Source organism: Dermacentor variabilis, chromosome 4 (genome assembly GCF_050947875.1).
Source record: "Dermacentor variabilis isolate Ectoservices chromosome 4, ASM5094787v1, whole genome shotgun sequence".
In the NCBI taxonomy this organism is placed as follows: Eukaryota; Metazoa; Arthropoda; class Arachnida; order Ixodida; family Ixodidae; genus Dermacentor; species Dermacentor variabilis.
In genome coordinates this window covers 25,312,060-25,325,728 of record NC_134571.1, presented here as the reverse complement: position 1 = coordinate 25,325,728, position 13,669 = coordinate 25,312,060, and the positions used below count along the sequence as shown (strand labels likewise).

General features: G+C 45.9%; 1 protein-coding gene across 4 annotated transcripts in view; it reads left to right on the top strand.

Moving 5' to 3' along the window:
• The window catches only part of LOC142578829 (scavenger receptor class B member 1-like), a 90,473-nt gene that overhangs the window by 38,412 nt on the left and 38,392 nt on the right, over positions 1-13,669 (top strand). The window contains exon 1 of one of the 4 annotated variants that reach the window (XM_075688453.1): positions 11,254-11,640. The exons of the other annotated variants lie outside the window; for them this stretch is intronic. The gene's annotated coding sequence lies outside the window, so the exon portion shown is untranslated. Of the gene's footprint in view, positions 1-11,253; positions 11,641-13,669 lie in introns of those variants that run through there. 4 annotated transcript variants of the gene reach the window in all.

Here is a 13,669-nt window from a genome sequence, read left to right as displayed (position 1 = left end):
TATCGTGTACAAATTCTTAAAGGAAAGAGGAATAGAACTATCTTACAGTAAGGTGGCTGTGCTGCCTTTCATCAAGGATATCTAAAGGATTTTCAGCTGTGCCTTGATGTACAACCTTTAGACATGAAACAGCACACATTTCTGGGGGTTATACTAGACATGCAACTTTCTTGAAATTCTCGCATTAAAGCCCTCGAAGAGCAAATAAACTAAATAATGAATGTTCTTCGCCGCGGAGCAGGCACGGCATGGAAAGGGTGGGTTTCATCTTTACTAAAAGTACATAATGCACTTGTAAAGCGAAAGATAGCATATTCTTCACCTGTTCTGCATGGAATCTCCCGTTCATCTGAAGAGAGACTCCAATGATTAATAGCTAGGAGCCTTAGTGTATGCTTAGGCGTTCCTAGAGCAAGCTAAAGCTCCTTAGTAATGGCACAGGCGCGTCATCCTCTATTTCCTATTATGAGGATGCTTGAAACCTGTCGACACAACTTTCCCGTTTCAGTGCAGCACAAAAGTCACCCACTAGCAAGTGCACTAATTGAGAGAAAGAGGGCGAACATCAATTCGGTTATTCAGGTACACAAAGATCTACTACCACATCACGAATTTTGGTTCTCAGATATCTCCTACCCTCCGTGGTGGCTCGCAGCTCCAAAAATTGAACTATCTCTTGAAGGAATTATTCGCGAAGCGAGATATGTTTATGCTAGCACTTTCGACACCTTAGCTATATTCAAGCGTATACAGAGGGCTATTGCGAAACAAATTATTCTACAGCTGCCTTTGTCATTCCAGAATAGAACCAAATAAAAACGTTTAAGCTATCTCTCACGACGTCATCAACAACAGCAGATCTTTTTGCAATGTTCTCTTTGTTACGCTAGATAAATTCAATGCAAAAAGGGGAACAATGGGTCATCCTTCCTGACGCGCAGGCAGCTTTGTCTTCACTACATAGTGACATCAGCTATTCGCAAAACATGGCGTTAATTTACGAAACACTAAAGGAACTCACAAAAGCAACTGAAGAAAATCGCACAGTAATATTTCAATGGATACCTGGCCACTGCGATATCCCTGGGAATGTTGCAGCAGACAAGGCAGCTGTGAAAGCCCGCGTTAATAACGCCACATGTGGTCTCCCTCTAACGCGAGACAAATTGCAGCACATACTAAGACAGATCTCAGCCCGTAGTTGCAAAGCGACATGGTTTGATCAGAACTTTAAATGTTCAGATTTATTTCACATTGACCCATCATTTCGATTATTAATCACGTTCACATTAAATACAACCAGAGTCTTTGAAATGCCGATTCACCGTCTGCCGGCTCGGCACCGCGTGCACAAAACACTTTCTACATAAAATTTCAAGAGCTGATAGTGCGTGATGCACTTGTGGCCACGCTGATGAAGACGTACAACATCTTCTGCTTGACTGTCCGCTACACGACACACACAGACCACGCTTAGCACTTCATTTTGGGGGGATTAGATCTCAGGCCCTTCAGCCTCATGAAGATCTTAGGTCCTTGGCCAACATACTGCAAGGACGAGCGTTACTAGCCTTCAAAGATTTCTAGTAGCGAGCAATATTCTCCGACAGTACTGAGTGTTTAAATGTGATAAGCGCATTCTATGTTTTTTCTTTTATCTGACTCTGGCCAATCCAATGCCTAGTTTATGTACCTTCATATGAATTTAATCCATGATTTCTTATGTGCCCTGATTTTAGTCTTGCTAATCGACCGGACTTTGTATTTGCTTTAGTGCACATATGTGACTGGAACTTGTGTTGTTATATCATTATTTTTATTATGATTTATTCTCTTTATAAATCCCTATGGGGAAAGAAGTAGCCGGCGCCAATGAAAGGCAACATTTATTTATTTATTTATTTATTTATTTATTTATTTATTTATTTATTTATTTATTTATTTATTTATTGAGTACCTGCATCGCCTTAGAAGGCATTACAGCAGGGGGGAGGGGGAGCATATACATATCTACATCAATTGACACTCATTTCAACACAAAGCGCGGTAACAGAGTAACTAACAGACGAGATCAAGAAGTTCTTAACAATGTATTTTCGTCCTTTTGTGGTTGGAGCAATGCGTGGCAAATGAGTATTAATTACCAAAAAACTGCACAAATGACTTTCACTAATAAAAAGCAGCCGTTCAGAGTCAGTTATAGCTGCAATGGGCACTACCTAAATTCTGTGAATACCTTCAAATATCTTGGCGTTACCTTCACTCAAAACTTAAAATGGCATGTTCATATTGAAACAATTTGCACTAGGGCACTTAGGAAACTGGGATATTTAAAGCGGCCCCTCACATGCTCAACCAAGGACTGCAAATTAACAGCTTATAAATCCCTCGTCAGACCATTACTAGAGTACGCCTCAGTGGTATGGGCACCATATACTGCACTTGACATTAGTAAGCTTGAAGCCATACAAAAGAAAGCAATACGGTTCATTTTTCGCCGATATGACCGCAACTTTTCTCCCTCATCTCACGCATGCGCATTATCAATAGAACCCTTGGCTCAACAACGCACACTTGAACGTATCACTTTGCTACACAAGATTGTACACGGCCAAAGTTGCATTGATGCCCCGATTTCCTTCAGTCATCCCACTGGGCGTGCCACGCGCGGTTCACACCCACCTAATATTGTTCCTTTCCAGTCTTTTGTAAATTGTTTGAAGTATTCGTTTTTTCCAAGCACCGTTGAAATTTGGAACAACCTAGCTGCTTCCTTGCGGGAAAAACCTAATGAAGAGTTTTTGAAAGAATTGTCTAGCCACATTTTGTAATTACGTTTCAAATTCATTGTGTGTTGTTTTGATCTAATCTCTGGTGTATCCACTCCTGCTATGTCTCATGTATTGCGACAGCAGTATCTGTAAATAAATAAATAAATAAATAAATAAATAAATAAATAAATACTTTTCATTACATTGTATACCAACAATATTTGACGGGAGAGCATTCCACTCCCTCGTGGTCCTATAAAAAAATTCATAACGCAAGGTGTCACCTTTAAAGGAAATTCATGGAGTCTCAAGGCATGGTCTCTTCTACGTGAAATATACAATGGTAATGATGGTAATCCTGTCAATGTCTATTTTAGAATACATCTCCTAAATACCGTATAATAATAATAATAATAATAAAAGATCGTCTAGTTTCCTGAACGCGTTGGACATGGATTGCCTTCGTGCTTCACACTGAGGACAGTGGCACAATAGGTGGTCAATGCTCTCCTCGCAGCCGAAGACATCACATGCAGGACTGTCAACAATTCCAATTAGTGCAGGATAAGCTTACGTGAAGGCAACTCCCAACTACAACCGACGCAGAAGAGACGCTTCGAGTCAAAACAACGATATGATTATGAGGCTCGCCGTAAGTGGTAGGGGGAGGGGGGTTCTTCTGATAAATGTTCACGACCTGGGATTCTTTAACGTGCACCCAATGCACGATACAAGGGCGTTTTTGCATTTCGCCCCCATCGAAATGTGGCCGCCGTGGCCGGGATTTTATACCGCGCATTCGGGAGCAGCGCCATAGTCAATATCGTTTACCAAGGTGGTTCAGCATGATTCTTTGGATCTTCAATCGGTGCAACCTACTAGCATATTGTTACGACTACCAGCTGCGTTGTGTGCGAGAATGGAGATAGACGATGGGTGCGAGCGATAACTATGACCTTCCCGACGGGGACGCTTCCATTTCTGAAATCGGCCATGCGTGCGAGTTGCGCATAACGCGGCCGAAAAGTTGTTTCATGTGCTGTGCGGTATCAACATTTCTGGCGACGCTTCCAATTCAGATGTTAGGCCAACTTGCCACTAAAATTATATGTGCCAGGTAAACACGGAGAGCGGAAATGTCCTCGAGCAAAAATATCAACGAGTTCAGCTGCATGACTTACTGTAACCATAACACTGCGGTCGCTAATGAATGCCGTCATTTTTCTCAGCGAGCGTTAACCACGGCTGTAAACGGCACGCGAAATGTTCTTCTGGTACACGCGCCATGGTTTCACTCGCGTTTTGGTGCTTAGCCAAGCAGGGTACAACGCTCTTCCAGTTGCAGAAATTATGCGTGCGAAACAACGTGCGTACTCGTTGCACGCCCTTGGCCAGCGAGAGACCACGTGCCACGTTCAAATGCGCAAGAAATATCGAAGCGTGGTTCATCACAAACCGTCCTAATTTGTTCATCGTTCAGAAACATCAATGTCCTCACCTGCTTCTAAATAAGCAGCAAATTGACCGAAATGTCAAATGCTGGGTTCTTTCTTAGCTACAGATAGAAGTTTGAAGTTGTAAATTATGCAGTGCAGTACCAATTCACGCTGTCTCCGACACCATAGATCACATGGCACAGTTCGTTCACCCCCAATTTCATAGGGAAAAACTGAAGCAAAACGAAACGTGACTCTGTTGCTTTCAGAGTAATGTGTGTGAAAGCGAGGCAGACCTTACGCTGACGCAGGGATTCGCACTAATTACATCTGTCTTTAATATGTACCTTAAACTTCCCCCGCATCTACGTAATGCCATTCATTCGCAAGTTTCTGCTTCCTCTTAATGAAACTCGAGGCGCGATGTTTAAAACACGCGTTCAGTTTGCTTTCAGTTTCGTCTCACGTGACTGGCATAGGCCGCGTAATTCTGGAAATTCAAGCACGTTCAAAATGCAAGCTCACCGGCTACAATTCCTAAGTTCCAATATGTGAGGTAAAGTAACTAATTCAAAATATAATTGTTTGATTTTTCTTAATTAGTTGAATATGTGTTTTTATTTCTCGTGTTAGTAATGTCCGCCTCTCTGAATAATCCAGCTCGAACACTAGAATTACATTATCTGCAACAGGCTATTTTCTTAAATACCATAAAACATAAAAATTATCACCCTGTATATGCCTCGCATAGTAACCCTATGAGAGTATCTTCTCTTTACGTATATATATGGAATCCCTATGTTCGATTAACTTGTGATTAGCGCGTCAAGAATGAGGAGGGGCGTTAGTCTCTGTATCGATGACGGATAGTGCTTAGCGGATACTTCTTGCTCTTATTGAAGCAAAAGAAAGTCTTGCTTCAAAACGATTGCGTCTTGCAGCGCCCCTCTCGGAGCAAGGCGCAATCGACGCAGCACTTCTTCAGCAGAGGTTGTTCGCTCGCTAACCTTCGCTGCAAATCTGGTTCGCTAGGCAACTGCAACACAGACGGCATCGCGTTGATAACACTCCAAAATCGTGGCAGAAAAATACCCCTGTGCCACGTGCCATGTCGCGCACCAGCTGCGGCCGCAAAGAATGGACGCCAATCTCATTACGGGATCTCGCCGACGCCGCCGCGGTCGTCGAGTCACGACGTGAGTCAGGTGACGCCGCCGCCCTCTGAGCCGTGACCGTGTTTGTGGCTCGCGAGCTGTGCATAATAATAGCTCCTCGCGCCTAGACGCACCCTGTGCGACGGGGCTTCCGCGCAGGCTGGCTCGGATCTCAGGCACACTATAGATCATGGCGCTAACGGCGTGCAGATCAGTACATCAACCAGTTCATTTCACGGATACAACGTGCGACGGGTGGTGTAAATGTACTGTGACCACATCGCAGATGGACTGGGCGAACGCAGCTGCCCTACATACAGAATATATATATATATATATATATAACCCGCTAACGACGTATGGTCATGAGGACACACCGTACTCGCCGTGGTCGCTTAGTGGCTATGGTGTTGGGCTGGATCGCTCTGCTCTGCCGGAGGCAGGGCAGCGTTTTGACTTCCACTGCGGCATGAGTGCAGTGTTTAGCACCCACACAGTATAGCGTTCCTCCTGAGGAGCTGTATGCATAGATCGCACCATGGTGCATAGACTGGTCTGAGCGGAACTGTACAGCTGCACATTTATACAACCGTTTCATTGGGCGCTGGAAAACGCCGACGGCTTTCTGTTGGTCTCAGCTCGTGCGTATCATCGAGACGCGATGCCATTGTTGTGACACCGGCGTTGTTGTAACACAACCAGTGCCTGCCAGAACGCCGCTCCTGCCGCGCAACAGCATTGGTCTCGCGTGCTGCGTTGCATCATGTGTCGCCTCCGCGTAAACACCACGCAAGGAGCTCGAGCGCAACGCTTGCAGTCGCTTTCACTGAACAATTTTTTATGCAACCTGAGGGCGGTGCGAGTGTCGTCCTACGAGGAGTGGATTAGACCGGCAACTGGCTCGATGGATTCCGACAGGGTCATTCTGGACTCGCTCTTGGCTTTCGCCAAGGACGCGCAGCTTCTAGGACGGCTCTGAATATGCCTCCCCCCTCCTCTTCCTATTCCCCAGTATAGGCCTTCGCGCCAACCCTTAATAAATACATTTTGTCATCATCATCATGCAATTCAATGCAATGCAATCATCAATGCAAGGCGAAGGACAAAAACGCTACTAGCGACGAAAGAAAAGGGGCGCACTGCAAGGTTAGCTTGCGTATATATCACGCATGCAGGCGTTGCTGAACAAACGTTGATCGAGAGTTGTCGTGTCCGCTTAAAAGAGTTTTCGTTTTATTTCTGAAGTTATATTCGCCTAATCACTTACAGTGGCATGATTTTCTCCTACTTCCTCTTTACGTGGGCGAAGGATGAAGTCTTGCTGCCGACGAAGTAGTTGTGAAAGGGCGAGCGAACTATTATCTGAACGACAGAAAAACGGTCATGTAAGTACTTCCGGGTAGCGAATAGAGTCCAACTATAACCCCCAAGAGGTCTTCAGAGTCGCGCAGAGTCTTACTTTTATGGCGACGGCCAGCCCATTTCCGCTTCATAAATGTCTTATTTAGACGGCATGCTGCGCAGGTTTGCAGGTTCACATTTCTTTTCAACGAACCAACCTTTCACGAGTTCCTTGAGTTGAGGGGTGCTCCCTCTCCCAGAGAGTCCTTGTTTTTCTTTTTCTTCGTCTTTTTTCGCCTTAATCTTGTCTCTGAATGGTAAGAATGAATTAACGAAGTACGAGGAAAACAGGGGGCGGCTGCTTTCGGCTGTGAGTGCGGCTTTCGCACGCACTATGGCAATGCTACTCTTGAAGCGGAAATAACACAAAGGAAATGGCTGGTGACGCCCAGAAGTGAAGCACGCGATATACAAATTCACATTTTCTACTTCCTCAACAACCACTCAGAATGAGCACATTTTACAACCTACAGTGATAGCTCAGCAGCCACATTTTCCCCTGTGCTACTGAGCACGAGGTCGAAAGTTCGATTTCTGGCGTCTTGAATGTGGCGGCATGCAAAAGCGCGCGACTAGTACGTAAGATTTAATTGCCCGCTAATTAGTCCCGGGCATTCGGAATTAATCCGGGGTAGCTCAAGTAGGCGTTCTCTTATGTCCCCGGTGTTCCATTGTGACGTTACCCTACTCCACCAATGTGTCAATAGTTAACCACCCGCCGTGGTTGCTCAGTGGCTATGGTGTTGGGCTGCTGAGCACGAGGTCGCGGGATCGAATCCCGGCCACGGCGGCCGCATTTCGATGGGGGCGGAATGCGAAAACACCGGCGTACTTAGATTTAGGTGCACATTGAAGAACCCCAGGTGATCCAAATTTCCGGAGTCCCCCACTACGGCGTGCCTCATAATCAGAAAGTGGTTTTGGCATGTAAAACCCCATACATTAATTAATAGTTAAATATACGTTCAATTTCAAGAACAACGCTCCGTCCTATGAGCGCATGGGTAAAAGAGAAGCATCATGGAAGGACCGAGATTTCCTTCGACCATGCACTTGAACTTTTTAATGCACAAATATTTCGCAATGAATGGACATTTCCTTATTTCGCTCGCATTGGAATGTGGCCACGGCAAGAGGGAATTTTTTTTTTCGCCTACCCTGCTTGATCCTTGAGTCTGCAGTATGAAATAAATAAACAAGTCAAAATTAAAAAAATTCATGCGGTAAAAATTTTTTGAAACAACCGACGCATTTCATATTGTACAACTACTCTTATCCCTGTTTCATGTTCATTAGCGCTAACAATGGGGCCCTTGGCTATATGTTATGGAAACCATAATTCCAAATCAGGAAGTTGACACCAACTAGACAGTACAATGAGTATGTGGAGCCGCTACGTTCAGGGGAATACGAACTTTTTATTTAGTAAGACTTCCCCTACCTTTTGTATTTCTGGAGAACTCATTTGCATATATAAGTTAAAGGTACATGTTTTCTTTTTTCCCTCCTGTTTCAATCACGCATTAGCAACATATTCGTTCTCTGAATATAACCATTTAGAGAATAAGTTAGTTTGTTTCCTGGCCGCGGGGGCATTTCGACGTTACCAGAAAGCAAAAGAACGCTTGTGTAACGAACCCTGTGTATACGGTAAAGAAGCCCAGGGGATCGAAATTAATCCGAAGCACTTTACTACAACGTCTCTCATAGCTGCTGCGTCCCTTCGGCATGTTAAACAAGATCAGTCAAGTAATCAATGAATCAATGCACTGATCTGCGGAGGAGGTGCTGCATTTGTTTGACGCCAACTAAAACAGCAGGTGTGGGGTTTGTTCAGGGTTGCAAACAAACCCTGCTAAATTGTAGTTTGGCCAGCCTTGCTCTTTCTTCTGCTTCCCAAACCAGCAACAGTAGAGCACTATGAGAAATTTGAATGATGAAAAAGGCCCGGCATCAGTGCTATCAAGAAGAAAATAAATGAAAATAACAGAAAAAAGAACTTGCGAGATTGCTTGGTCCGCGTAATGAACAGCGCTTTTCCGGTTTGTGAAATTCATGTCGGAAAACACACCAGTTGTATGTGCGAGCATTCTTCAGAAGCAGGTGCTTCGTTTAATACGCCATAATGTTTCACCACTTTTCATTGCATGGACAATAAGAACTGCGTAAATAATATAGAAAAGATAATTGATTCTGACATACGATCTTTTTGTTGTAGACGACTGCCCATTTCCTCGTGGCAGCAATATCATTTACAGAAAACGCGAAATTTGGAGACATCCTGTATGCAGCGTGGGTTCTTACAAGTCAAGATCATTACGGACAGGAACATTAGATGTCGGCGAATAGTGGGACAAGCACCCATTATTACTCGTGACGCTCTTTTGCAGGAGTGCCCTTGTGCCACTAAGACCAACAGAACTCGGTCGTTAAGTATTCATCGACCCAGGTGCGCAGAACATAGCTATGGTGGGAGCGCCGGAGGAAAGCGCAGGCCAAGGTCGCAACTGTCGCCGTCACGCGGGGCGCCTCCGACCTTTTGCATCGTCACGTTGCGGCAGCGACAGGCCTGTCAAGCGCGCAGAAATAAATAAGCCTTTTTGAAAACGGGTACACGACCGAACAGCTCCAAAATGTTGCTCTTACATTGTCAGAAGCTTCTGTGCACGAAAGCGCAATACTTTCTTTTTTCTTTAAAGCTGAAAACGAAGATGCGAGAACACAAAGGAACGTAATAATAAATCGCGAGTACGTATTGCGCTAGCAGACGAAGACGCAGGAATGAAGTATGCCCGCGTTGTATATGTACTTGCAATATCGCACTAACATGACCGAAAAAACGTGTTTCCTGCATGATAATAAAGACGTCCCCATTGAAAAAGTGTGATCTTGAAGTGATACTCTGGGTAGCGAGCGTAATTGTAGAGGTAACTTATCTGTGCGTTAGTCACCACTGTTTTATTTGTGGTTAAAAGGCCGAAAGGGAGAGGAGAATACTGCTGACCGCACTGTAGCCGCTGACACCTGAACATCCGTCAACAGGTGGGTGATGTAATATGTAGACGAAGCAAGAGAAAGTATACATAAATATAACAGCAAGAAGGAGTGAAACAAATAGGCATTTTCACTATGCCTACAGCACGCCATCATCACGTGAGAAGTAGCTTCATATGAAAATATTTCTCATATCCACGTGATAAATCACTTATGGCTGACTGCACAGGTCCTGCAGGATCACAGTCAAAATTCAGCCTCTTGTATTTCTGTACGCTATCAAGGTGACATGGCTTTCGCCACCCTTACACCTTTTCCCCTATCGTCTGTTGTAAATGTACTGTCTCGTCAATTACACAGTGCAATCTTAAAACAATTTTGTATAATTAATGCATCGTCTCATGAGCTACATAGTGCAGTCAAGGCTGCCGAACGTGTAATCCACGCAGACTCGAGACAACCGAACGCTCGCACATTGCCAACCGCCATTTACAGATGGATTAGCACATCGTTTGAAGATAATAACGATACTAATAAGGAATATGTGCATGCAGCTTGCATGAGTCCTTTGCAAGGAAAGAGTTACATGACACTGTAGCCTTGTTGCCCTGCTCCCACTCACTTATTCGTCATTTTGTCCCTCAATAACCAATGTTTAAGTGCATGATCTCAGTGATCCACCGCCTGAACTTGAAAGCTGTCGAACCCGGAAACCTATCGCTTGCCGCATCCTTTTCACCTGTTGTACTCGTTAATGCTACGTCGTTCTTTCTTTATCAGGTACAAGTCGACCACCACGACTTGGCACAATTCACCGCGGTTGCAGCTGCGAGCCAGAATAACGCCACGAGAAATGCTAAGAACTGACGACCGGCGTCTAAAGCAAATAATTGCCTTGCCTCGTTGAACGGCTGAAAGCCACTGACAAGGCTCAAACCAAGTCGTTGTCACCGGCAGTGTAAACGACAAGTACAATGCACCGGCACAAAATGGCGAGCTACGCAGCTGCACGCGAGGCACCTTTTGAGTTTCCAAATAGACACCACAATCTGATCGCTTTGGCTCGCGGCTACTGGCCCCTGTTGTGTTTTTACCTCCAACCTCTCAGTGTAGCGGGCGCCCAGACAGCCGCATTCACTTCCTCCTCCCAGCATCTGCGAATAGCCAGCCCGCACAGCCTCCCCTGCGGTTCAGCCCCCATCCGTTCCGAAAAGGCCTTTTGGCAGAGCCCGTGCGCAACCTTACTACTACTCGTACCGCTGTTTCACCCCCTGCTCTCCTCCCCGCCTTCTTCGGAGCCGGTGACGTCTTCCCCTCCAAGACGACGGTCTCCCCAGGAGAGGAGGAACACGACGGTGCGCTCCGCGAGCCCTTTCCAGGCGTGCGGGTCGACCGCTGCCGCGGTTCCTCCGTCCGCTCCTTCGGCAGCAGCGAGCGACGACCCATTTTCCAAACTACCGCCGCCGTCGCTGCCAAGTGGTACGTTCAGCCGTGGCCCGCTGAACGAGACAACCCAGTTCCCGAGAGCGATTCCCTCCCGCCTTCCTCCTCGCCCTCCTTGCTGGTTGCCGAAATGTTGGCCCCATCTCATTCGGTCCCCGGCCGCACCATGGCCGGTGCAGTGCGTTCTTCGTGGTGTATACCCATCGATAGGCGGATTCTACCTTGCCCTTGAATAATGACGGGAGCTTTGCTGCGCGTGTGTGTCGGCGCTCTGCCTGCGCTCGTACTCGTCCGGGAATAACCATCGGGGTGCCGTACAGCTATCCGGATCTGTGCATGCTTGGTCGCCGTGTGCTGGGACGGGTACTACAGACCGTGGCCACCGGTCGACGGGAAGTGCCTTCTGCTCGGATTTTTCCCAGGTCCGGTGCTGAGCGAACGGTGAGGAAGTTATCGCACGTATTCTTGTATGGCAAATTTGACACAGCGTCCCCGTAACCTACGGGGGAACGACGTGGGTGTGTTGGTCGTGAGGCATTGCGGCCTGCAATGGGTACTCAGTATTGAGGACGCTTGTCAACACTGACAACAGCGAATGCCGATGGAGCAATGCCCGCGCAGTCTGCACGACATTCCGTCTTGTCCCCGCTGACAAGCTCCAGTGTCGTCCCTCGAGCATGTTAACATCGTTGAGAGGAACTAACGCTCTTTTGTGTCTAGCCTATGCGCACGTCTTCAAATCAGGAACACAGTGATAGTTTGTGAAGTGGTGATTACAACCATCGTGTGTAGGTTCTTCGCAGAACACAATGCTTTTAAAATAATTTATGGATACCTGGTCACGCCACTATACTGACAATGACATGTCGTAATCACTGTAACCTGATTGCAATTCGCATCGGTCACGTGTCAAGGCCTGCCAATAAATGGCAGGAATCGCAATGCGCCGCCGTCTTTCGGCATCTGCAGCTTCCGCGCAGCCTCGTTGCACAAGATGAGGGCGACATAAATTACGCGCTTCCCGCGCTGCATCATTTGGCGCTCAGACGCCGCCTTTGTGTGACGAGTCTCGGGTTTCGCCGAACGGTGCCAGCCACTGCGGTTCGGCATCGTCTACGGTGCGTGCGCAGACGTTGCGCGTCGCTGTTACTTTCCCGTCTCACTGTGCGCGAAGTCCCTGAAGCGACTCGAGTGACGAATGTGCCCGCAGGTACGGAACGTTGCATCTTCTTTCAAATTATCACGCGCATCGCAGTCGGTGCAGTGGAGCGATCACTATTTGACGTGACGCCAACTGCTCTCCCGTCGCATAAGCATACACGCATCCCCCTTCCCTACTTTTCTTACGTAAAATTCATGCGACGATGACTCCAAATATACAGGAAATTTCATCCACGATGTATTGCATACGTCGCAGACTTTCTCGCACCGAACAATCCGATCTACAGCCCTACACATGGTGCTGAAACATTCCTTGTAATTCCGTTGCTTCGCTTTCTGCCGAATTCATTTACACACAGGCAGCGGTTTGAGATGAGTCCACGATGACGGACTTTTGTTTTCTTCACGGGAAAAAACGTTGCAGCTCCACTGAGCAAGGTTTCCTTTTTATTTATTCGTATTGTTATTGCTCTCGATGTATCGTTCAACACAACATCCTTATGTAAGGCGACTAAGTCGGTGAGTGTAACCTGCTATGGGTGGCGCCTAGTCAGCCGTGCTCTCACCGTCCCTCGTCTTAAGCTCTGTTTATTCCTGTCATAATTATGTACCCAGCAGCCCAGCTTAGCACACTCCTGCTAATCCTGCTGTCAGTGCGGCGCATTACAAGACTTTCACGTGCACGTTATGAAACAGTGCACGCGATGTATGCATAGCTCCGTGTCACACAACTGTTTTATTGATGTTTCTGACAAGTCAGTAACTGCTGAGTGTCGTTTGTCTATGGCAGGCGTCTTTCCAAATAGCGTGAATCGCCATTCTTGCACACGCACACGCACACACACACACCTGGTCGAAATGCGAAGGTTGTGGGGTCGGTTCCCACCTGCAGCAAGTTGTTTTTTCATCCACTTTAATTTCCATTAATTTATCGTTTCTTTATCTCATTTATTAAGCACAAGTAATTTCCCCTATGTTGTCCTTGGTGTCAGTGTTTGTTGACTTCTCATGATATGACTAATAAAAATCGGGACCCTCGGTTAACCCCCGCTCTTCTCGCTTTTATATATATATATATATATATATATATATATATATATATATATATATTTTTATATATATATATATATATATATATATATATATATATATATATATATATATATATATATATATATATATATATATATATATATATTACATTAGTAGTTTATTTACTCCTGCCCACCGCCCCTCGCCTTTTTTCTATAAGATAGCTCTCTGTTTCAGTCGGTTGCTTAGGTGAGGCGATTGTTTTCATATTCATCAG